The 27,678-nt window shown below is 33.1% G+C and overlaps 1 protein-coding gene and 1 pseudogene across 2 annotated transcripts in view; both read left to right on the top strand.

Moving 5' to 3' along the window:
- LOC145252869 (glycine receptor subunit alpha-2-like) overlaps positions 1 to 27,678 on the top strand; it is a 282,197-nt gene that overhangs the window by 21,756 nt on the left and 232,763 nt on the right. The gene's annotated exons all lie outside the window — the stretch shown is intronic.
- Positions 21,126 to 21,242, top strand: LOC145263699 (5S ribosomal RNA; annotated as a pseudogene).

Here is a 27,678-nt window from a genome sequence, read left to right as displayed (position 1 = left end):
AACCAGTCCCTTTTTGCCCGATTGCACCATGTGCTCAAAGTCGGAGGAGAGAGATTCAAGCATTGGTCGTTGTTGGTCTGTGGAGTTTTGCTCTAGATAAAAATTTTTAGAAGACATGTCCAGATATTCTGCTGAATTTATGCGAAAGAGTCTCAAACGTCTTAGATATGTAAATAGCTACTATATTAAAAGTGCATCAGTTGTAGATTTCGCAGGATGGAATCTATATTGCATGTCACTGAGTAGATTGTTTTGCTAATCATGGTACGTAGAAGACTAATATGTTTGAACTGAGGTGCAGAATACTGAGTTATGATATAGTTATTAGCTATAAGGTTTTCCAAGGTGTTCGCAAGCAATTCCCATTTAGACATCGAATAAACAGCTGTGGAAGAATGAGTGCCAGATCTGGTAGCGGTGCCTTTAGTACATGACTGATATATTATCAGGACCAGTTATTTTTCTGGCATCAAGGCGCGTGGTGAGTGTGGATAAACCACGAACAGATATGTGGATGTCGTTCAGAATATTTTGGGAAAAAATTCGGGAGGTAAGTTACCTTAATCCTATAGTTACTATATCATTCGCAACTTATTTCATGTTTTTAATGGAAATCTATTTTTCTATATTCATATTGTTTCTGTTCCCATCGGATTTTTAGTTCGAAAACGTTCTTGGTTGATTTCTGTAGCGCAACCCTTCCAGGTACGCTATCGATTGACAGTATTCAATAATCTGTACTTGTGCTGATATTGGAAAAAAGAATATTTGCTTTTCGATTATATAGCATTGAAATGTATTCGGCATTATAACGTTGGCACTCTGGTTCCTTTTCGATCTCTAAAGTCAAGCAACGATGACCTTGTTCAGTACTGAAATGGGTGACCATTTGGAATTCCATGTACTGTATGCGCTCTCCGCTTATCTTGACATTGTTTCCGGCCGTCCTGGACTTCTTGTCACTGCCGATTCAGGAAAATTGTGTTTGCTGATTTCGCAACCATTGCCTAAAAATTACACGTGTATCTACACTTACATAGATTATTCATTGTATTTGAGACAGAACGGAGGTATTAAGTATTGAATTCGTTGTCTTTGGAATATTGATGAGGAAATAAATATAAACACTACTTGCGATTTTCGTCATTTCTTCTGCATTGATATACATATTTGATATACATATTTGATATACATATTTGAAATAAATTCAGGAGTTTCTCTTTTTTGCGTTTCTCGCTTAATTAAGACGAACTTCAAAAGTTCAAATCCAAATAACATAATCACAAATGAAATCATATATTTTCAGGGCCTCTTCATGAAATATTCAATAAAATATAACTAGCATATACATTTTCAGTTTTTTACGCCAAGCAAGGCACATTGCCATAAAACGTAAGCGGCAGCTGCAATTATATAGGCTATACTTATAGAATTTTTATAGATTTGGTTTTTATTTAGATTTTACTTACATTTCGTATTTGTAGATTTAGGAAACATGAGCAGGGAGGATTTCTATGATGTTCGATGAAAGTATCTATTCGTATTGAAATCTTTTCCAGATGTATTTTTTTAAATTACATTTTCGCCCCAAACAAGGCACATTGCCACTTTGATGTAGGGGGCTACTATCAATGACATAATCTACAGGAGTACTATGTGGGGAGTTGGGCAGCAATATCTCGGTTCACGTTACACTTGAACTTCTGCATATCAGTACAGTTGGGAAAGCAGTCTCCCGGAAGGGAATTCCAAAGTCTAGCGGTTCTGGGGAGGAAACTACTGGAGTAGAAGGCTCTTTTACATCTAGGGATCTTTACTGTGAATGGGGTAGGATTTATCTGCTTTTCGGGTTTGTCGGGAGTATTTACGTCTAGAGGTACAAGTGCTTGCAGTTCGTCAGAGCATTCACCGTAAAAGTACTTGTAGAACAGGAAGAGGGACGCTACATTTCGTCGATGGGACAGAGGCTGAAGTTTAGATGACAGTTCAGGGCCTATCAGGTTGGCAATTCTCTTTTTAATCTTGTCTAGGAGTGAGAGACTAGTAGCAGATGCATCAGCCCAAATATGACAACAATATTCCATACATGGGCGAATGGTGGCCTTATAGAGATACAGGATACATTCGGGCGTTAGTAGCTTTCTAGCACGGGAGAGAGAACCTACCTTCTTCACAGCAGTTCTGCATGAAGGTAAACAGTGAACGTGTGAGTTTTCTGATGCTTACGTTAATGGGACACAAATTGAGTACCTAGGCGATAAAGACTCTTAGTTAAATCACGAGATTTGGAAACAATACCCAATGCATTGTCAAATACTTTCCTCTAATGCATGTTTCATTTGAAATCAGAGACAATTCCTGTTTTTCACTTGCAATCCATTTTTCTTTTTTGGTGGGCCAATGTTCGAAAGCAATGTTCGAAAGCAATGTTCGAAAGCAATGTTCGAGTGTAAAAAGAAAGTTTCCATAGTCGCAAAGTTTTCGACTTCCATAAGTCGTCTGCAGGCGGGTGATGAATTAAAAATTGAGTTAGTGAATTTATTAAAAAAAAACGATTAAAATAGCTTAAGCGTTACTTCCCTCTAAATAGTATATTAATTTATGGATGAGATACAACACGTAGAAGAAGTATTCAAGAAAAGTATAGGAGCCGAGCTTCTTTACAGCATACTTCGTAGAATCTGATAATTACCTGATATGAATTTGTTCCAATTCGTGTTACTCTCCATAGTGATCAGCCTATTATTATAGTGAATATGAATTGTGAAGCACAACATTCATGTATTGCTGTTCATAAAAACTCTGTGCTCAAAACCGATAAACCGTTGCTACGTTCTTCTGCCGACGTTACTGATGCTATGTGTTTTCTTGTGCTTTTTGGCATTTTTTTTTCTGTTCAATTTAAATTGTAGAACCAAACAATTGTTGTTGACAGTGTATTCTTGCTATAGTTCTGAGACTGCTACGCGGCACTATCTGTACATGTTGGCAAACGAATGTGTACTTGAGTGTTCAATCGTCACTACTTAACTGTACTTTTTATTTATCTTCTGCGAAAAGATAAATGTTATTGTTATTTGCAATGAAGAATGTTTTTTATCAATTCCCGTTACCAGCTAAAACCAATTATTTCGGGTTGATATCTACTTTTAACCATTACAATTTTTTATTAAATTTATTTATGAAAAAATACATACTACTTTAAAAGATGTACAAAATTAAACCTTAATTTATTTTTAATTATTACAATTTTATATTAAATCGATTTATGAAAAATACATACTTCTTTAAAACATATACAAAATTAAACCTTAATTTATTTTTAACCCTAACCCTAAAGTCCATTCAATAATTAATCAAATCTAAAATAGGAAAACAATTCGCCTAAAATGACCAGAAAAAGAAATTAATGTAGATTTTTTTTGTTTCGATTTTTAATGTAACCTCTTACGTTACGGTTTAATCTCTAAGCGATTATTTAGTTAATATTTCGATATCTTCTTTTTTTTCATTTATTAATGCTTACACGTTACATTACTTAACGAAAGGTAATCCATTGTTCTGTTTCATTTCACAGTATTTTTCTACTTAATCTTTTCACCTGCATTAACCGTAACAAACAGCGAAAAATAGTAATTCTTCTCATCCTATCAAGAGAAGGGCCCTGTCGGTGGGGCATTAGAATACACTGACTTCCCCCCTACAGAGGGTAAAAGTCCCTCAATGGGGGTCCTGGATATAACCGTAACAAACAGCGAAAAATAGTAAGAAATAGAAAAATACAGGAAAAAAACAGATATGGATAGATATACTAATAAAATATAGATTACGTTTAGATTTTGTATTTTTAATTTAACTCCTTTTATGCAAACTCACTTTAATATACAAAAAAGCCTCTTAATTATTATCACCTCATAAGTTAGAGGATTAGTTAGAGATGCCAGAGTAGGTTTTTGGGACTACACTGATGCAACAATTATCGGCTTTTATCGAAAAAATATTAAAACTTTATAAAGTTATGTAAAAGTAATAAAACTTGACATGTTATTTTTGCATACATCACGTGGTATTCTAAAATGGCCACTGTAATAAAAATCATAACTTACTTGGCTTGCATATGTTCGTGTTTTAAAGGGTCGGTCGTGTAAAAAAAGGAAAGGATATCTAAAATGGCGACACCCAGCTCACGTGTGCGTCGCAGACTGTCGCTGTTTTTATGCAAATGAGACAGGCGAATAAAAACGGACGTGAAGCGAACAGGGAAAAAGTAAATGTGCTGCCTACGTAGACGTGGGCAAGTTTCGGGTGTCGAGTTTTGGAGTTGGAAGTTTTGACAGCGGCGTGTCAAATTTACCCATAAAATCACAGTTTGACCATAGTCACGAGGCTTAACATTGCTGCATTCCTGTACGGCTATGTTAGTATAACCGTATCAAATAAAATTACTCCGGGACAATTCTTGCCAGGCGCTGTTTGTAAAACCTAGAGTCGATAAACGCAATAAGTGTCAGTTTTACATGTTTATTTCTTTATCTCTGTATATATTGGTGTTTATGTGTGAATTATTACGCACGAATCTGTACAATTTCCAAAGAAGAATAAAAGCTTTTGAGTCATGAAAAGTATAATGTTTTTTTAATTTAATGTTGAACTTCCTTTCCCACATTTGTACAAAATATTGTTTTTTAAATATTCTCTACAGTCCAATATAAGTTCTACTAAAAGCGTTCCGGAACTTGAAAAAGATGCATAGATATAGCTCGATGTGTAATCAATATTTCCATAAATATAAGAATGTGTCGGAGGACACTTCTCAGCCTATATACTAACCTAGCCTCGGTGCCCGGCGTTGCCCGGGTGTTTGAAGGTGCGTGGTACTCGGCAAGCTCGAACACATACCGCGAAGGGGGGGGGACTTGAAAAAAAAACGTGATATGTTTCCTGTTAACTCGATCGCTAAACCGGAAGTGACATAGGTTTAGATTTAGCCGAAAAGAGAAGATGTCTTTCGAAAATATCAGCGAGAAAAGAGACCCCACCCTGTAGAAAAGTGCCCATTTGAGGGTGAAGGAATTGATATTTTTGGCCAATTTTTCGATATATGTCGTCTGAAAGGTCGAATTTCAAAATGAAATCAATCTTGTGTAAATCCGTAGCGTCTGTCGAAAGTTTGAGACAGACATACAAACATACATACATACAATTAAACAGATGTTTGCTCTTTTATATCATAGATGAATTTTTGATCTAGTCTTCAAAGTTTGTATTAAGGGTATTCAGACATATGGAAAACTTTTAATTAGTTTTCAAAAAAGGGCTGCTAACAGATGAAAATGGAAAATAACTACGTGGGCATGATCGAATTTTATCTGTTTTCTAACTCTTTCACGACTGCGCATGTGTGAATCGTTCTCATGACATATCCCTTTTTATAGATTATATATATATTATATCGTATCAAGCTGGCGTAATGGTTATAGTACTTGACACACTATTTTGCTTTCGATCTCAGCTCGAGTATTTTTTACTTACAAAAGTGAACTGTTTAGAAAAAAAAACATAATACTCGCATGTACATGTCTTAATTTTTGTATGAATTAAAATATAATATTTATCAATCGTATGTTACGACCGGGCAACGCCGGTCGATCTGCTAGTTGTGAATAAAATCGTAAAAGTAAAATACGTTCATCTTTACTGATCTCAGTATTGTGTTTATATATTTTAACGACGCTTAGAAGCGCATTGTTTCTCATCCAGACTCACCTTATATATCTTTCTGCCAAATACGTTTCTTTGTAAAGTTCAACCAATTAACCTTCGTTCAAAATCTGTTTTCCATATTCAGGTGGTTATTGGTATACTTCGAGTATTCCAAGAATATCAAAATGGAGCTATAAATGACGACTGAAAACGCCCAAAATACTGACGCAGTTCTATGTTGCGTCATCAGCCAATGTACATGGGATAAAATCAATAGCAATCAAATCGACCAAAAGACACTTCGCTATATAACCTTTTTCCATATTCAAATATAAATAGGTTTACTAGAAGAGAATTCACTAAATATGTTAGACCATTGTGACGATCTATGCCCGTATTGTTCATAACCAATGTATACATTCACATATTTATGCGAACCTGTATTTTTTTGCATAAACATAAAGTCTAATTATATATGCATATGCATGTGAACATATATATATATATATGCATATAAATGCATATATCAATATATATATATATATACATATATATATATATATATATAAATTCAAAAACAATTCTAAGTTCCAAGTATACAAAATAGATAATGCTGTAAACTTGAAGCGGGTATAAATATTAATGCAATCCAAACGAGATGAACAAAGCTCAAAATTCTAGATTGAACATTAATATATGAAATTTTATTTAAATAAATGTAAAATATAATTTAAAATAATTTATTATACGACAGGAAAGACAAGTAGAAAAAACTAAACATTACCTAATTATATAGAGTTCAACAATGTCCCTTATTATCAGAGGAAGATAGTTAGCAAATAATATCAATCCGAAAGCTATAAATTGAAAATTACAATTTATGAGAGAAGTCATATTTGTGTAAAAGCTCATATCAATGCAGAAATGTGCAGGTTAAAAGAACATTTCAAGTTAAGTCCAGGCTTTAAAAAAGTTGGAAAATGCGGTACAATCCAAAGAAAATCCCTCGGCTGATAGAAGCAGACGGATTTTTATCTCGTTTAAGGATAATGATAACATTTTCAATTAGGATCTTCAAATGGAAAAATCCTCCACTGCAATTTTAAGATGTCACCTTCGCATTTAAAACCTGATCGTGGTTACCGATAAGTAATTTGGATTATTACTTTTCAATTATTTTGTTTGCATCTTTGCATCGAACCAATCACATTTTATCGATCTTGGCCTTCGTTTGGAATATTCATTCAACCTAGATACTTCTGCATTATTATTCAAGTTTTATACAAATATCACTTATATATAAATATGCATACATATATATATGTATATATGTATATATATATATATATATATATATATATATATATATATATATATAAATTGGTTACTAGACAAGAATTAATGATTATTCCCCAAAATCAGTTTCCCTCGAATATTTTAAATAATTATGAGCGGACATTTTATCGAGGAAATTTTTATCAGTGAATTAAATATAACGCTTGTTATATTTTACATTTATTTAAATAAAATTTAATATAAATATAACGCTTGTTATATTTTACATTTATTTAAATAAAATTTAATATAAATATAACGCTTGTTATATTTTACATTTATTTAAATAAAATTTAATATAAATATAACGCTTGTTATATTTTACATTTATTTAAATAAAATTTAATATAAATATAACGCTTGTTATATTTTACATTTATTGAAATAAAATTTTATCAAAATATAACGCTTGTTATATTTTACATTTATTGAAATAAAATTTAATATAAATATAACGCTTGTTATATTTTACATTTATTGAAATAAAATTTAATATAAATATAACGCTTGTTATATTTTACATTTATTTAAATAAAATTTAATATAAATATAACGCTTGTTATATTTTACATTTATTTAAATAAAATTTAATATAAATATAACGCTTGTTATATTTTACATTTATTGAAATAAAATTTTATCAAAATATAACGCTTGTTATATTTTACATTTATTGAAATAAAATTTTATCAAAATGAGGCAATTAATTCTTGATATAAACTCTAGTATCTAAATTATTAGCATTAGAGGATAAAAAGTTCTACAAACGTGTATTTCACAGCGAATTATTCTCTGATATTTTTCACAATAATAAACGCTCTACTCTTTATCTATCAAGTCATCTTCTTCTGCTATTTCAACGCCAGGAACATCTAAACTGATACCTATATTTTTATTGTACTGATTCATGTCTTGTGCACAACAAATCAGAATTGTTCGAAACAATATTTTTTATCCTCATATTACTCTGCGATATCGAGTTACATATTCGTTTAGTGATTTCAACGGATTATTTCAAAGCCATATCTTATTATTTTATTCTAAATTTTCCTAATGTCTTTCTGTCTGTATGTTTGACGCGGTTTATCTCAGCCTACATGCAATCCACCCAGGCAAGTAAGGTACTGAAATGAAGCTTATGACCCACCCAATGTTTTAGTGATATTTATATCCATGTTTGGTGTATAGAAATGCAAAAAATGCAAAAACAAAATAACGATTCACTAAACAACGTTTTATTTACTGAATATTTTCCGGTATTCACCGGAAGTTATTATCTCCCTTAGTAAGTTCGATTTACTGTCTGTCTGAGTGTGTGACGCGGTTTATCTCAGCATATGTACAACCCACCCAGGCAAGTAAGGTGCCGAAATGAAGCTTATGACCCAGCGGATGTTTTAGTGATATTTATATTCATATTTGGTGTATGGAAATTTAAAAAAAAATGCAAAACAATAACGATTTACAAAACTACGTTTATTTGCTGGATATTTTTTCCGGTACAAGGACTCAAGTTTGCCCAGCTGGGCAAACTTAGGTTCTTGTATTACAAAATAATACACTGATGAAAACCTCTAAATTATATACTCTTTCTACTGTTATTCTCTTGATAGATTTATCATAGAACATTTATTCGGCTAGAATAAAAGCATTTATCACATTAGTCAGATATAAACGTTAGCGAGATATGAACGTTAGTGTCAGTATTTTATTTGGTTAGTTGGTTGGTTGGTTGGTTTTTTGTTTTACGGCATATCAACCCTTTGCGGGTTATTTAATGCAGAATCCAAAGATTTTGAAGAAAAATTTTTAATAGAATATATTTGTTGTTTTCAAGTCGGTTTCTATTTAACCCATAGTTGGAACCCTAACAGGTACTACCACTTCGAGTCAGAGTGGACTTGGGAGCAATGGTAATTAAAGGGTGGCTCCACACTCTCCAAAGCCCGCAAGCTGGAGCCTCACCACTGGATATAGTTTAAGGTCATATCCAGGTATTTTATTTGAATAAACATTTAATCATATGTTTGGAGATTACACAATGCGTAAATATTTAAGAATGAAAAGAGAACATTTTGGGGATTGTCATATGTGTTCACTAACTGCTTGATATTAGTGAAACATTCCTTAAGAATGATTAAGAACTAAAAAAAAAACTTTAAAACTGTTGATCGATGTAAGTAAATAAACACAAGTTGATACTTTTTTCTTTATTTATTATTTAACCTTTCTGTTCGTTTGTGGTATTTATTTTCGCTCAAGTAAGACATAAAACCCGACACTTGGTCGCAAGTTTGGCATGTCTCCAAAACAGATTCCATTACAAGTTTGGACGAATCGGGAAAAAAATGTGTGAATGGTGAAGTTCAGTTGATTTGCTTTATTTTCATTACAATCGGTGTTTCTAAAAAAAAAAAGGATTTATTTTCTTATAACGGACAAATACATCGTAATAAAAGCATACAAGAAAAAATAACCGGCCGACTGAACATGAGAGCATATATCTAAAATATCTCATCTACATTTCAGACGGTTATATCTATCTGCGTTTGTTATTACCAGATAAAGATTAGTGATGGGACGATTCCAATATTTTTCACAATTCCGATGCAAGTAATCTGTACTAATTCCCGATTCCGCTATAATTACCGATTTCGATTCCGAGTCTTTATAAATTTCTAAATATTTTACAATAAAATTGTTATTTTTTCCGATTACTGTAAAAAAATGTGCGTATGTTTTCTTCAAATGTAATGGAGGTTGCTACGTAGAGTTTAGCTTTAAAGGTAGTTTAAAATTATTGAATAATTCACAACAGTGGAAGATTTTGTGGTAAAGAAAAGAAAATAAAAAGAAAAGATTATTAAACTGATCTGTTTTGGCATGGGAAAATAGGCAGAATGTTTTCCAATTCTGATACCCATTCCAAAAGATCCGATTTTTCCGATTCCGAATAATCGTCCCAACACTGATATGCATATACGTAAGGAGGTATTTTTAGACATATCACGTATCTCTATTATTATACTACAGCTGCGTTAATCAACACTGCTTTCCCTAAGGTTTTTAGACATACTCGATCACATAGGATTTTACTTGTTAAACGATCCACTCATTTAGATGTTGCAAAAATGAGATACAGATTCACTAGAAGAGAATATTATTTTTCACTCAGTTTTCACACAAGGCGCCTTAGCAGTATCCGCGGCTTTGTGAAACCTCTGACCTCATCCTCATCCTGGCATTTCATCTCTCTAAGTCGCTATCTCCTGTACCTATTATATATATATATATGTATATATATACATATATATATGTATATATAGATATATATATATACATATATATATGTATATATATACATATATATATGTATATATAGATATATATATACATATATATATATGTATATATAGATATATATATATATACATATATGTATGTATATATATAGATATATATATGTATATATAGATATATATACATATATATATATACATATATATATATATGTATATTTACAGTGTGTCCCAAAAAGATACACATACTTCTAAGCGGTTTTTGCACTTAAACAGCGTTTTCATGCTTCCAGTGGCATTTTAGCATATTTTTTTCAATGGTTTACCTGGCTTCCATTATTAAGATCGATAAGTTTAATCTGCAAAGAAAATACAAACATTCGGTTTAATATTATTTAAAGTGTGTATGCATCTTTATGTGACAGCCTTCATACATAAAAATCAAAAATGAAAAAAATGACGATATAAAACTATATATTATTATATATATTTATTTATTCGTTTATTTTATAAGGGTTTACATCTATTAGGGTATAAGGCTCTTTATACCATGGCTTCATTCTTTTCATCAGGAGAGGAAAGAAAATGCTTGGTAACAAAATAGGGATGCGACGTTTTATTTCGAAGCCTTAATTTTCCCCTTATTCTACCATCTTTTTATTCTCTATCTTATTCACTTAAAAATCTTCTTATATCATATTCATGATTCTTGATTATTGAATTTTTAACGCTCAATAAATGACATGCGTATAATATATAAACAACCATTTTGTTTCGTTATTCATTGCCTGCTATTTGTCAACCGTGAATCTCATAAGAATATTCCACGGCGGAAGTACTGACCAGAATCTGGGTAAGTGCTACTTGGTTGTAATAAGTTTATGACCGGCACGTACATCACGTTTTTGTTATTTTACGATACGTTTCGGGGATGAATTCCTTTTGGGTTTTTTCAGCCGGGATACATAGTCAAAACACTCAACTCAAGATCGTGTTAAACTAACCTAAGCGTACTTGATTCACTGTCTTTAGGGTTTCTTGTCGATCTCAACTCGTGTATTTTTTACTTAAAGGAAGTATTCTGTTTAGAAAAATATAGTACCCGCATGCACATGTCTTAGTTTCTGTATGTATTAAAATATAATTTTTTAGTCGTAATTTACGACCGGGCAAAGCCTGATACACTAAATATATGTGTTATATATATATATATATATATATATATATATATTTATTTATTTATTTATACATATAACACATATATTTAGTGTAATTAATTCATCTATTTTATTTATTAATATCAAAAGAAAAATCATTAAACAAGTGACAAGATGTAATCCACGTGTGTTTGCACAGAAACAGATATTTAATTTCACGAACTAGAGCAGATTAGGGGAAAAAATAGTAAAAATACAAGTATAATATAAGGAAAGAAAAAAGATGCAAGGGAGGTAATCCGGAATATAAAAAAATGATACCAATAGAGTGACCTCCCCTTTAAACAGTAGGATCGGGTAATAATACGAATTCAAACATCAAACAAAAAAGAATATTAAAAAAATCACGCATAAATATATAAATATAAAAATAAAATTATATAAAATTATATGATAATTGAGAAAAGGGAAAAAATACGAAACTACGGGTTAAAACAAAAAACTATCTTCACATAACACCAACAGATGGAGGAAGTGAGGAGGCATGGCTTTGGAAATATTTTTACCCAAATACGATGTTCAGCATGTTAAAAATACACCTTTTGTTGTAAAAATCTAATGGATAAACATCTGAAGAAGTTGGTGGGGACAGGATATTTTTATGGAAACATAAATCGTAAAACTGCCTTCTCATCAATGAAACAGCTGTAATCGAAAAAATCCAGGAAATAAACGATTATAAAAAAGAAAACGTGAGTCTTTGAGTTTTCAACAAAATTTTACACTATATATATATATATATATATATATATATATATATAAATAAACAAAAACCTATATTCAAATATTCATGATGTTGACCTTGTTATAATGTATTCCTTAAATTTATTTGACTTTAAAAAATCTTTGACAATATTTGTTTCGTGGCGGAAAATCAATCACTTAATAATTATACCATTCAGTGAATCTATTATGCCCTTAACTCATCAAAAGAAATACAGCAATCAATCCGTCATAAGTAAATGAAGTGTGATTTGACATGATTAAAATCCGAAAATTTGAAGAGAAGCTGCATATACCTTTAATATATTTCCATTACGCCATTTTCCGACGACGTAATCTTTTGGAATAATGGAAACATATTAAAGATATATGCAGCTTTTCTTCAAATTTTCGAATTTTAATCATGTCAAATCACATTTCATTTCTTTTGACGGATTGATAGTTGCTATTTCTTCTGATGAGTTAAGAGCACGATAGATTCACTGATTGATATAATCATTAAGTGTTTTATTTTCCCAACGTAACAGATACTGTCAAGAATTGTAAAAGTCAACTGAATTAAATGAATAAATTATACGATGGTCAACATCATAAATTTTGGAGTATAGTTTTTTTGTCATTTATTCTCTATATTGCTCTGTAATTACATTGAACTTCTTAAATAAGGATTGGTATATATTATAAGAAAATATATTCCTACAGAAATATATATAAATATATATATATAAATGTGTATATAAATAGTAAGTTATAAATATATATGGCCTTTAAGCTACACTGAATATCCCGCGTTGTATTTATAACTAACTAACTAGCTCTACCTACATATTGAGCAATGTTGAAGCAAATATTTCAAGTTTACGCATAAATTTATACCTTCGTATATTAATTTTATGTGAGTAAATGAAGTAGTTATATACACACACACACACATATATATATATATATATATACTAGCAGAAGTACCCATCGTTGACTGGGTTCAAAAAACGCCAACAGAAAATGCATTGATGAAAGTATGATAGGTTATGAAAAGGAGGGAGTTGTAAAGAGTTAGGTTTTGATACTCAAAACTTTTACCCTAGGTAAAATATGCTGAAAGTAAAGATAATTTTCGCGAAAATATATTTTTTATATCAACTTTGTTTCCATTCGTAGCCAAGAGTGACCAACAAAATGATGTTTCCTTACAAAGAGAAAATATTATATATATAATAATATAAATATACAAGAAATAAATGTTACCAGAGTCAATAAAAGTTACTTTTATGGTAGAAAAGTTCATTGGTTTGTATTTTTAAGTAGTTTGTAAAAAAATGTTTGTTTTTTTAATTTACGAACCGGTTTAAGAAAATCAAAATAGCCGCGACTTTGATAAGGAGAGCCCAGAAGATATCTCACTACTGATGCAATTCTCAATCTATATAAAAGCCAAGTACGTCCAAGGATGGAATACTGCTGCCATATCTGGGCAGGAGCTGCTAAAAACAGCCTATCCTGCCTTGACAGAGTACAAAATAGATCTCGTGGCTTAGTGGGGGATGCCCTTTTCTCTACCTTGCAACCTCTCTCCCACAGAAGAGACGTTGCGAATCTTTCCTTGTTTTATCGTTATTTCCATGGCAGGTGCTCGTCTGAACTCCAATCTCTGGTCCCCCCTCGCCAATCTTTCACAAAAAACACCCGTCTAGTCGAATCCACTGTGAAAAATTTCTCCCACTCTTTATCTGTGCCTAAATCAAAACGCGGATTCCATGAACAAAGCTTCTTTCTTAGAACTACGCGCCTGTGGAACTCTGTTCCGACCGCTTGCTTCCCACTTGACTACAACTTGGATGTGTTCAAGTCCAACGTTCACAAATTCCTAATGAACCGTCCCCTTAAGTAAACACTTCATCAAATCTCCACACTAACGTAATGTACTTGCAATAACCCTTATCCCTGAGTGGTTTCCGGGCGTTGATAAGTGGTGACCACTGTGTAAAAAAAAATCTGGAGTAAAGGTCAAACCCAGAAGCTTGTCAAAATACGGGGTCTCTCCCAAACGAGAGCCATCCATCCATATTGATGCCAGATGGGGATCAGAGCGTTGATGATGTAAGGATAGGAGTTTGGTTTTAGATGCATTAAAGGTAACCAGCCACGTCTTCTCCCACTGAACCACGCGCTCAAGATCAGAGGAGAGAGAATCAGAGAGAACTTTGTCATTTACATCCTTTGATGTGTTGCCGTAGATGGTCGTGTCATCAACATAGATGTCAACGAATGATTTAAGCATGTTTAGAGATGTCCTTTTTTTTTGGGGGGGAGGCTTTCACGTGAATTTATGAGGTGAATTTATTCGACACAATATGATTCAACTCCAAAAAATAAATAAAAGCTAACGTGAATTAAGATTAAAGTTAAGGTGTTATTGTGGACCCTCGCCCCTTTTAAAAAACCTTTTTAAACTCAGTGGGATATATACATTCTATGGGAGTCAGGCGCGAACGAACACCCAATAATTTTATTATACCATATTTCTTCAAACTGAAACATAATTATCAAAGTATACTTACGCAATTAGATATAAAAAGTCTTTGTTAAAGTTTGTGCCATGTTTCCATGAAGTACAGGCGCGAACGCAGACCCCACAATTTTATTATACCATCCCTATTTAAGTTGAAACATACTTATCAAAGTATTCTTACATACATCTATATCAAAAACCCTTGTAAACGTTTGTTTTGTTTTTTTGTTTTTTCATTTTTTATTTCCATACTTTGGGGCCCAGGCGCGAACGCAGACCCCACAGTTTTTATGAACCACCGTACTGCCAGAACAAACAGACCCATTCCTGATCCTGTATACATCTTCTACCATTATATGTAATCAGTTTTTTTTTAAATAGTCAACCATGTAGGAGCCTATTCGTGACCAGACACACACACATACACACACAGACGTTCAGCTTTATATTATATATATAATATATATATATATATATATATACATATATATATATATATATATATATACGTACAACACTAATTATCAGTTTTTGTGACCACTTTCATTAATCAGCAACTAAACGTCCAATTACCATCCAGTTATTGTCGTAGTTCATAATTTATTTTTAAACATGTATTCTACTTTAAACATTTCGCCCTATTCACATCATATGTAAAGAGTAATTGTAAGATCCCCCCCCAATTATTATTCGTGCTTACAAAATCATTTTTACACAGACGCGTTGAAGCCGAGAGGATTTCGTTCGAATTTCTAACCTTGCTTCTGTTTGCTTCATTCCATTCACACGACTCATAGTTAAAATTTTTCAAATAATTTCAATAGAACATGAGAATAAGTAGAAAATGACTGTGTAGCCACCAGAATTGCACGCAATAAAATTATTCAGTTTTTTATATTTCATTCATACAAAAATATCACGAATACATCAGATGTAACAATGATTCAAATATATGTTTTTGCATTTTTCTGTTTCGTTTCCAATTATTCTCGGGTTTTTCAGATTTTTTCATGTTTCTTACCTAATTATATTGAGTGAAAAGTCAAGTTAAAAAATGATTAAAATAATAACAGTTCAAATTGTATATTCGGCGTAAATAGAAACACGTGGTAATTTCCCATTGTGAAACTTTCCAGGGAGAGTAACTGGGTTTGTCAGCAGTGTATAGACCTTTTTTCAAATGGTTGTTTCGTCTCCGGCACAACAACGAGTTCATCATGCGATTAACTGATATAACATCGACTATAAAACGGCGTTTACATCAAGGTGTACATATGTAGTCGGCTACGTTTGCTGATGAGTCTTTTTTTATCGAGTTCTCAGTTGGCGTCATAACTGGCAAGATGAATTTACTTCAATTAAACGCTTTTGTGAATTAGCAACGGGTACATTTTCTTATAAAAATATAATTATTTAATTGTAAATTATTTTCTTCAGGATATCATGACCAGTTCTCCACAAAATCGGTAATCTAACTTACAACTGAACTATAATTATTCCCGCATACAAAATGAAGAAAGAGTGAAGGAGAAAATAAAAACAGATCTATACATATCTGGTCGACCTCCTTGCCCGGATTAATGTAATTCCCTCTCCCCAGATTTCCCGGCATTCCATCGATTGACTCATATCTTCATGATCACAGCTGGCATCATGTGCAATTAGCTGGATGTGCGTAGATCTAGGTTGTTCTATGCTTGTGCGCCCATGTCGTGCACTCCACGAAATTTCTCACCACCAAAGAAAAATACACTGGAAAAGAAATCCTGGCGTAATCTTAAAGTCTGACATTTTTTGCACGTAGCAACCCGATTTCTTTGACATGATTGAGGTTTTATAAACATTTGGGCTAAGATCAAATTGAATTGCACGTATGGGAGTAATTAGGTTTACAATAGCACGTATTTTAACATACTCGTCTCCATTCAAATACAAGCCAAGTCTCATATAAAGTTTCAATTTGGTGAGCTTTTTCAAAAACGTTCTTTATCATCGTGCCAGATTAGGGGTTCAAACCTGAAGTATTTCCCAGAATTGCAATGAAAGTCGTAACACTAGCTAAGTTGAACATCATTTGGAAGGGCAAGGTAATCAAGCTCAGCTCAAAGATAAGACTCGTTCCCTTGTCCACTCAGTTTTCTTGTGTGCTTGTAAAAACATTGACATACATCACATACATTACTTTATTTAGAGAAGAAAATAAAAGGCCTAAGAAGTGAGATGCTTCAGAAGATTGCTTGGAATTTTTTTACAAAACCTACATAACAAATGAAGAAGTCAAAAACATAAGGCAAACCATTGGTCCTTATGAAGATATTCTCACCAAAATCAGGCGACGCAAACTAAAATGGTTCAGCCACGTGACAAGAGGTGAAAGGCTTGCCAAGACACTGCGCCAAGGAACAGTCAGAGGAGGAAGAAATGGGAAGACAACACCATGGAATGGACAAGATTTAAGCTGAACGAGGAAGTTAAACATGCGAAGGACAAGTAATGATTAAGAGGACTGGTCGACAGGTCATTTGTAGAGCCCCAACGCAACCACCACGAGGCAGATGAAACAGAAGGAATCTCCCTAAATTTATTCAAAAAACAATGGTAAGCATGCAAAACTTTGCATTAGTGATAATTTAAAGACTTTAAATAACATAACCATTTATTCATTCAATTCAGTTTCGTATCTGTTTTTGACCACAATGTTCGAACAAGGAACAAATACATGCTAAGATGTGTACTTTTTCTTTCATAAAATGCTTTTTGATTTTTTTTGTATACTTCGCATTGTTATTTTATGTAAAAGGTCAGTTTCTTAATTATCTATTTGCGTATTTATTTTTTTATTAATTTAACTGTTTGTTTAACTTTTTTTTTATCAGGCCGTAACTATCAAGTCCTGAATATCTGTATAAAAAGCCGTGCTCCTCTAGTGGTCGTTAACTCTACTCTCTGAGTATGGATGTGTATTTGACAGAGCAGATAGGAAAATATACATAAGGACATACATTCTTCTGCTTCAAAATAGGAACCCAACTGATTGTTTTTATATATTTTTTCTTTATTCACTCCCAGGCGTTTTGTTACAGCAGGACTGAAGTGAATGTTGATCTTTGGCTTGTGGTTTATTTGAATCCATTTAGACACGTCGCCCCTGTATGAGGAGCCTGTTTAACACATCTTGTCTCTTCGACGTCTTGAATCCAACTCATTAACATTAACTTAAGTTATTCAAACCATAACCTCTGGCACGTCAGATCCAGTCTCCGTTTGCATACATTCCGTTGCAATTTGACCGGTCACATAGTTTGATTCATATCACAACATAACCCTTTGACCCTTTTTGCATTGCATCTCATCTTGTTTCTCACTATTCAATCTATTGTTTATTCGCTAGATAGACACTTAGATAGACAGATAGATAAATAGATAAATAAATTGATAACTGAATAAATGCTTTCTACACGGCGTTTCTTAGCGATTACATAACATCATTTCTTCCCGAAATTTTTCCATTTCGGTAATTATTCACTTACTGTTGTAACATCATTTAGTAAATATTATGGTATTCTGTTCAATCAGTCACAACATCTACATTTCTATTAAAATCTCAGTCTATAAAAAAACGTTTGGAGTACATAGCTTTACAAATGAGAGAGAAATAGTCAACCACCTCAGCAGGAATAACCTTCTTAGTGATACATAATATGGTTTCCGCTCTGCAAGATCTACCGCAGATGTGCTGACGGTTATATCCCACAGGATTAGTGAATCTCTTGACAAAGGCGTCCTTTCTAGGGCAATTGCTCTTGATATATCAAAAGCCTTCGACAAGGTATGGCATAAGGGTCTACTTCACAAGATTTCCAGCTACAGTATAACTGGAAATGTTTTCTCAATCATTAAATCATTTCTCTCCGATAGGCTCATAAGAGTTGTGGTAGATGGACAAAAATCAGAGGCCTGCAGTATTAATTCTGGAGTCCCTCAGGGGTCAATCCTGGGCCCAACTCTCTTCCTGATCTACATCAATGACCTCCCTAAACACATACGTAAATCATTCGTTGACATCTATGCTGATGACACGACCATCTACGGCAACACATCAAAGGATGTAAATGACAAAGTTCTCTCTGATTCTCTCTCCTCTGATCTCGAGCGCGTGGTTCAGTGGGGGAAGATGTGGCTGGTTACCTTTAATGCATCCAAAACCAAACTCCTATCCTTACATCATCAACGCTCTGATCCCCATCTGGCATCAATTGTGATGGATGGCTCTCGTCTGGGTGAGGTCCCGTGTTTTGACAAGCTTCTGGGTTTGACCTTTACTCCTGATCTGAAATGGAACACGTACATCAAGTCTGTTGCCAAGGTCGCTGGAAATATGGTGGGATCCTTCTACCGCTCCAGAAGATATCTCACTACTGATGCAATTCTCTATCTATATAAAAGCCAAGACGTCCAAGGATGGAATACTGTTGCCATATCTGGGCAGGAGCTGATAAAAACAGCCTATCCTGCGTTGATAGAGTACAAAATAGACTTCGTGGCTTAGTGGGGGATGCCCTTTTCTCTACCCCGCAACCTCTCTCCCACAGAAGAGACGTTGCGAGCCTATCCTTGTTTTATCGTTATTTCCATGGCAGGTGCTTGTCTGAACTCCAATCTCTGGTCCCCCCTCGCCAATCTTTCACGAAAAACTCCCGTCTAGCTGAATCCACTGTGAAAAATTTCACCTACTCTATATCTGTGCCTAAATCAAAACGCGGATTCCATGAACAAAGCTTCTTTCTTAGAACTGCACGCCTGTGGAACTCTGTTCCGTCTGCCCGCTTCCCTCCGGACTACAACTTGGATGTCTTCAAGTCCAATGTTAACAAATTCCTAATGAACCGCCCCCTTAATTAAACACTTCATCAAATCTCCACACTAACGTAATGTACTTGCAATAACCCTTATCCCTGATTGGCTTCCGGACCTTGATAAGTGGTGATAACTGTGTAAAAAAAAATGTAGTTTTATCATATACAGTTCATCTTCACATATTACATATAATATATTCGAAAAATTTGTTTAGTTGTTACATTGTGGTATAATCCATAAATACGGCGAAGCTATTACTTATAAAATATCAATCAGTTTTATTGCGATGAAGAGATGCCGGGTGAGTCGGATTCGGTCACCATTCTGATACCCGCAATCACTTTGTACATTCTTCCTCTTTTTTATTAGTTTTTGTGACATTTCGACAATTTCTTTACGATTCATGAAAATATCATTCTGCTTTATTGTTGTTGTTTATTTTTTAGTTTAACTGACGGAGCAGGGACAGAGGATAAATTGTTTTGCTTCGGGTCTCTTTGACAAACAACAATGCTCATTCCGTTCGGATCTGATTTTTACATACGATGACATTTTGTTTTTTCGCCTGTTGTCTATGTATCCGAAATTAATTTTTGAACCCGTGAAAACGTTTTACACTTGAAGAAAATCAAAGCTGATAAAGATTTTTTGTAACACTAAGGTTTTGATGAGAGAAGATATTTCATCACTGTTACTCAGATTTTAGAGACGTCATTTATATTCCACTGTGATTTCATGTATTTACAGAGAGCTAATTATGAAACAGAGTTCGAACTTCCTTGATATGATCCTGAATTTTTTAGGTTTTGTTATGTGTATTATTTGGATTCTTCAAATTATTGTTCTCATCTTGAGTGTCATTTTCACGTTTCGATCGATGCAACCCCAAACCTTTGTACGGGTGTATTTTGTCGAACTCGGGGATGATTCTGTCGAGAATTTGGACGTAATTTTGAACGAATCCCTCTATTTCCATTCGTGAAGGTCGAATGCCCCCGTTCTGTAAGCGCTGACTTGATAGGGATAATAAGTAATCCGTCTAAATTCTAGAATTCAACAAGATACTCCTGAAGAAGGTCAGAGGTTACATCGATCGAAAAGTTATGAAAATGACACTCAAGATGAAAGTAGTTATATGAAGATTCGAAAAAACCTCAACTTTATTTAATTATTTGCATTTATCTTTTGAGGCACTTCGTTAAACAGTTATGTTCTTAAATAGATCTCGTTTAATAATCTATTCAACTTTTTTCAAATTTTCTTCCTGATTTTTCTATTTATTAAATATTTACACCAGAATGTAATATATATATATATATATATATATGTGTGTGTGTGTGTGTGTATACATATATGTGTATTTATGTATATATATATACGTACATATATGTGCATATAAGTATATATAGACATTTACATATATATACATACATGTGTGTATATACATATGTATATATATATGTATACATATATGTGTGTATGCCGTACGGCATAATCACGTTGATACACCGGTTCCCAACAGATCACTGAAGTTAAGCAACGTTGAGCCTGGCTAGTACTTGATGGGTGACCATTTGGGAATTCTAAGCGCTGTATGTGCTTTCCGCTTATCTCGGCATTGTTTCCAGTCGTCCTGAACCTTCACTTGCCACTGGTATTCAACAATGTCGATTCAGGAGAAGTGTGGCTGAAGATTGCGCAACTCTTGCCACACAAATTTCACGCGCAGGCACCCTTACCGTGGGTATCCATAGTCTGTCAAGACGTAAGGAAGCCTTTTATGTGTGTATACATATGCATATGTGTATATTATTATTTACTATAATAATTATTAAATACCTACAAACACTAGTGTTTCATCCTTTCGAGAATCATCAGTGCAGGGTATCTCGATTAACGCCACCTAAGGTCCTTAAACTCCAAAACTAGAACATTACCGACATACCAAGCTCTTCTCACCTCCCTCCTCTGACATCATTCACTCTTTTATCCCATCATAACGAACATTTCTGTACAAGTCTGAGGGTGCTACAGACGGCCAAAAAACGGCCGGGTAGCTGAAACAATAATGTAACTTAACAGAATAAAAAATAAAACATATATATATATATATATATATATATATATATAAGTAGTGATCGTGAGTTATATGTAGTAACATATTCGATAGGAAAAAAGAATAGATTAAAGTTTCTTAAAACCCATACTAGAATTCTACGCAAGGACTTGGTAGTAGGTATAATTCAGTTATAAATGATAGTCTTCTGGAGGTTGAAGGAATATTAAAATTGTGAATTACGTAAGATTTCTAACTGGTCATGACTGACGAATCTAAAGTATGCTACTCCCACGATGTAAATAAGGAGTTCCTTTCAACATTCCGCGAGATTTCTGAAGCAAAAAGAGTCATGAGCTCCGCAGAATAAATTTCCAGAATAATCAAATAATTGACAGTGCACTTTAAGTTCCAGGTTAAACTGACCTGGGTGATTTATCCGAATCTAAGTTCGTCTTCACTCTGTAGTTACAAAGGTCGCTTGGTGGGAAAAGCGCTGACAGATATGAATAATGCAGACGGGATATTACACCTGCGAATTAGAACTTCGAGAATTGCTCAGTTCAGTGCTGCAAAGTGCGTGTTGATTGGATTAGTTTCAGATAAGGTGATAACATAACGAATACCCTGCTAAAGCTGAATGGTTTTTCATCGGCTGATATTTAAAATTCTATATTAACAACACTAATTATCATCTACTTGATTTAATTATACAACGCATGTTTTGAAATTCGGCTGAATAATAATCTAATGTGAAGAAGCAGAAGAGTAATCAATTCATTCCAGGTCTTAGGAGAGCGTGCAACTCGTTTCTCTAGTCACAAGTGAGACAAAAGGATTAGCCATTGCAAAGACGGAACACGCAACTATTACTAATTAGTTACGTTTCAAACATGCTGTGGAAACAAGTGAGACAAAAGTATTAGTTATAGCCATAACAAAGACGGAATTATTACTAATTAGTCGCGTTCCAAACATGGCAACTAACTGATTGATAAACGTTATATGGCATTAAATATTTACCTTTTTTTTCTTTAAACAGTATTTCATTGCTGGATTTTATGTAAGTTTTGAATATTTTACATAATGGATTGGTTGGTGTGTTGGTTTTGTGTTTTACAGCATATCCACCCTTTTCAGGTTATTTAATGCCGAATCCAGTGATTCAGAAGAAAAATTTTTTTAATAGAATATGTTTTTTTTCAAGTCAGTTTCTATTTCACCCATAATTGGGACTCTAACAGGTACTACCACTCCGAGTCAGAGTGGAGCTGGAAGTCATGGCAATTAAGGGGTGGCTCCACACTCCCCAAAGCCTACTAGCTGGGGCCTCACCATCGGATATAGTTTAAGGTCGTATCCAGGACCATATAATGGATTAATTTTTAAAATTGTAAACTCTTCAAAAAGCCATCTATATATATATAAAAGCGAAAATGTATGTATGTATGTATGTGTGTATGTTTGCGTGTCTGCTAAAAACTTTCGACAGACAGAACAAAAATTCACAAATTTCGTCTCATATGAAAGCCCAATCCTTCGCCCGACAAATATCGAAAAATTGGCAAAAAACGTTAATTTTTCACCCTGAAATCAGCACTTTTTTCCAAGAGGGCAGCTAAAACCGTCCTCTCATGACGAGATCGGTTTTACGCATGCGTCAGATGACGTCATAACCTGATTTAGTTTAAATATTTGAAGAACTGACACAATTTCATGTCCGTCGTCTTCGCTTAGTTGATTAGAGCGTTCGGTCATTATCTAAAGGTTTTAGGTTTGAATCGTGGTGTGAGATGTCTATTTCTATTTTTTCCGATTTTTTAATTTTTTATATTGAAGCAGGGTTATTTAAGCCATTTTTCACGTAACGTTCATTTTTCTGGGGTTTTTTTACTTCGCTTATTCTTAGGTTTTCATTAATACCCCCAACCCCGACCGACCACACACACCCAAAAACACCAGGGTACCCACCGATTTTTAAAATTTTAATATTGAAACAGGCTTATTTAAGCCATTTTTCACGTGTTTTTTTTTTTTGGGGGGGGTATTTTTCAGATTTTTTAAAGAGTTGTAACGTTCGTTTTTCTATTCTCTTTTTTGTTTTTGCTTTTCCGATTTTTACATTTAACATCGTTCGTTTGCCTTACGTTAGTTTTTTTTGTGTTTTTTATACCTCTCCCCAACCGACCGGATACCCCCGTTTTATTTTTCAGATAAGTTTTAACGTTCGTTTTTTTTGTTTTCTTTTTTGTTTGTTTTTTACTTCGCTTATTCTTATCTTTTCATTAACACCCCCACCTCCGCCCGAGCACACACACCTCCAAACACTCGGGCAACGCTGGGTATCCACCCCTCCGCTAAGCAGGGTTTTTTAACGTTCGTTTTTCTGTTGTTTTTTTTTTTTACTTCGCTTGTTCTTAGGTTTTCATTAACACCCCCACCACCGCCGCCCGACCACACACACCGAAAAACACTCGGGCAACGCCGGGTACCCCTCGCTAGTCCCTTATAAAAACAACTTCTGCTTTTATGAAAAACAAGTGTTAACTCATTCTGGAATATTGAAAAATTAAAATGATTCACAAAACACGAAATTCTGATCGCTTAAATAATTAACATGTTCTTATTCTATGATGAGAAAACAACTAATCACAAAACTGACCAACTTGTCTTAACTGAAGTGTTGACATCATCTAATATACGCCGATCTAGTAAATACATTTATTTTAATTGTTGTTCAACTAAATTACAACACAACTGTTTTCATTATCATTATCTACACTCATTTTCGACTTTCATCTTAATTATACATCATCATTGATGTTGGTACAATCACAATCAGATAAATCGGAACTTTTGGGGATATCGGAATCGGTATCGGAATCAAAAATGTTGTGTCAATTTTCCAATGCCACACACGATGCTTTCCATTGTCTTTTATTTTGTCTTTGCTTTAACTTAATTTTCCATTACTAATATTAAAGTAATAATTGTGTATTTTAACTATAGTTCCCTTTACCCACAAGTGTATTTTTATGTTTCTAAAAAATGTATACATATATTACACGAGTATTTACGGTAATCCGACCTTCCTCAAAAAGAAAAGTATATCTAAATATTGAAATATTTTAAAAGAATCGGAATCTTATATGTAATTGTATCAGAATCTGTAATTGTATCGGAATCAGAAATTTTTGACGGAATCGTTAATCGTATCGGAACCGGGAAAAATATTGGAATCGTCCAATCACTAATTATTATATGAATAATATGTCAATTGTTTACACCATTTATGTATTTCTGAATATTCAATTGGTCATATTCTGAAAAAGTCTTAGATGGATCGAATTGTAATGAAAATTTTAGTGCTTCATTCTTGTTTTTTATTTTGTTTATTTGTGGATTATTTGCGCCGTCGTTTTTTGTATTTTCGTTTAAATATTCATTCAAATCACCAACTTTATTACGAGTGTAGCATTCAGCATATGTAAGACAAAAATTGTATGTTTTCTTTTCGGTTGATAAAGATAAACAAAACTATAAATACCTCCACTACAGTATCCATTGCTTTAACAAGAAACTCTACATAAATGATAGATGAGGCAATTAGCAGTGTATGATTCTTGATCTATAAATCTTTCTATAAGCCACTAACTTTATTAACACATCGCCTTGTCAGTGATAATATATTGTTTCAGGATTTGTATGAGTGTATACATTCACAATTTATAGGTTGTCATCAAAAGTGTTGCAGTAATCTTTTATCCGTCTTAGCTGAAGTGACAACAAAATAATTTTAACTTTCTACGTTGAGGTTACTATGTGATGTGCAGCCAAGATTGAAACTAAGGAAGGAAAACATGGAACACATATTAGGCGTAAGAACGATATATTAACTAAAAAGTTACAGGAATACAATAAATACTTAACGCTGCTTACTATACGATGGTGTCTATTGTGGGTAATCGTATGCGCGGCGTACTACTATTATCCTGCTGATTCTACGGTATTACGATACTGCTCCATGAGATTGTTATCTCACACCGTAATATAGTATTGAAAGTAGGTTTCAACATCGCTAACGATATTTTTTAATATTGTTATTGCCTGAATAAGTATTTCGTGAAAGAGTGTTGAAATGTGCTATAATTGATTGACAAAATAAAGATCTGGCTGTTATGAGTTATGCTGTTACCATATGACTATGTTTCATCGTGTTTAATATGGAATCATAATATGTTTTCATATTTTGATGTCATATTCTTTTGCTCATAAGGATTATCTTCAGCAATTGCTATGAAAAATTCTCTACATAGCCAAAGCAAGAAGCAAAACTGAATGTATTTTTAAACATAGAACAGAAAAATCGAACATAACCCTAACTATAGTTATGCACATTTTATTGGAGCGAAAATACGAAACTATGAACTTGAACGTGTAACTTTAACGGTTTCAGTCTTTTCGGACACATGATATAAAGAACGAAAATTAGCGCGGTGTAGGTATTCTAAAGTTTCGAACGCACATTACATTAACAAACATTCCTTTGGCACATATCACTACATATGTCACCTATTTTCTTTATACACACATATTATATATATATATATATATATATATATATATATATATATATATATATACTAGCAGTTCAGCTCGGCTATGCACGGGCCCTATGTACTGTTAATAACTTTATGTGCGTATGCATGTATATAGAAATATATATATATATATATATATAAATATATATATAAATATATATATATATATATATTTAAAATTTTGACTTCCGTCATAGTAACCTACATCTAACATTTCGAGTGTTTAGACCCAACATTGGCGGACGAGTTTGGTAGCCAATTTTAGTCCAAAACTGATTAAAAAGCTTAGTGCATGTCTGAATACGTTTTATGTAAAATTTCAAATTTTTAGATCTAAAATTTGCTGAAAAGCTTGCTAAAGACCGCCACGGTCAAATCTCCGGTACTTTGACCCCTTGGCAGCCAAATTCTCGGCCAAAAAACGATTAAAACTCTGCACTATGTCGTAATGCACTTTATCTAAGATTTCAGATGTTTAGACGAAAAGTTTACTAAGTAATTTCGTAGAGATTTTGCAGAAGTAATTTTTTTAAAAACTTTACCCCAATTTGATCCCTTAACTTTTGTTGTTTTTGGCTCAAATCAAATTTAAAAAAAGTTTGACCCATAGACAAGTAATCTACATCTTAGATTTCATGTGTTAAAACCAAAAATTGGCGGAGGAGTTTGGTAGTGTTTTTGAGGTCAAATCTTGTAACTCTGACCCCTTGACAGGCTAATAGCTGTCCGAAAACCAATCTAAAGATTTTCCCAAATCTCAATAGCCCTTATATAAAATCTCGAAACAGTAGTTTAAAATTTGACAGAGTAGTTTTTTAGGGAAATGTACACAGACAGACACACACACAATTTAACTTTTATATATATATATATATATATATATATATATATATATATATTAGGACTATCCATTTATCTAGTGTTTCCTTTTCAGATTAAATATGTTTTTAACTCATTTCAAAGTGTTTTTTAACATATTTTATTAAGGGTTTGCTCATATTATAAGCTCTATTTCCTATTTTGTTTTATCGAGCTTTTACATCTGGCTGAGATAATTTTATAAATATTAATTCTTTAATATTTATAATATACTTTAATTTTACCATCTTGGATCATTTTGGTAAATTTAATTGTAATTTTTATTTTATATATATATATATATATATATATATATATATATATATATATATATATATATATATATATATATATATACTGTAAATTGATAAGGTAGTTTGGTAAGGAAATGGCTCCCAGCTATGCCAACATATACATACAACATATACATACAACATATACATGCACATATTTGAACAGAAATTCATTCACAATTTACACCTAAAACTACTACCCTATTATAGGTACATAGATGACATCT

The sequence above is a fragment of the Euprymna scolopes genome, chromosome 3 (genome assembly GCF_053919585.1).
Source record: "Euprymna scolopes isolate OS-2025 chromosome 3, ASM5391958v1, whole genome shotgun sequence".
Classification (NCBI taxonomy): domain Eukaryota; kingdom Metazoa; phylum Mollusca; class Cephalopoda; order Sepiida; family Sepiolidae; genus Euprymna; species Euprymna scolopes.
Note: the sequence above shows the minus strand (reverse complement) of the source record. Positions and strands in the feature narration are given on the sequence as shown.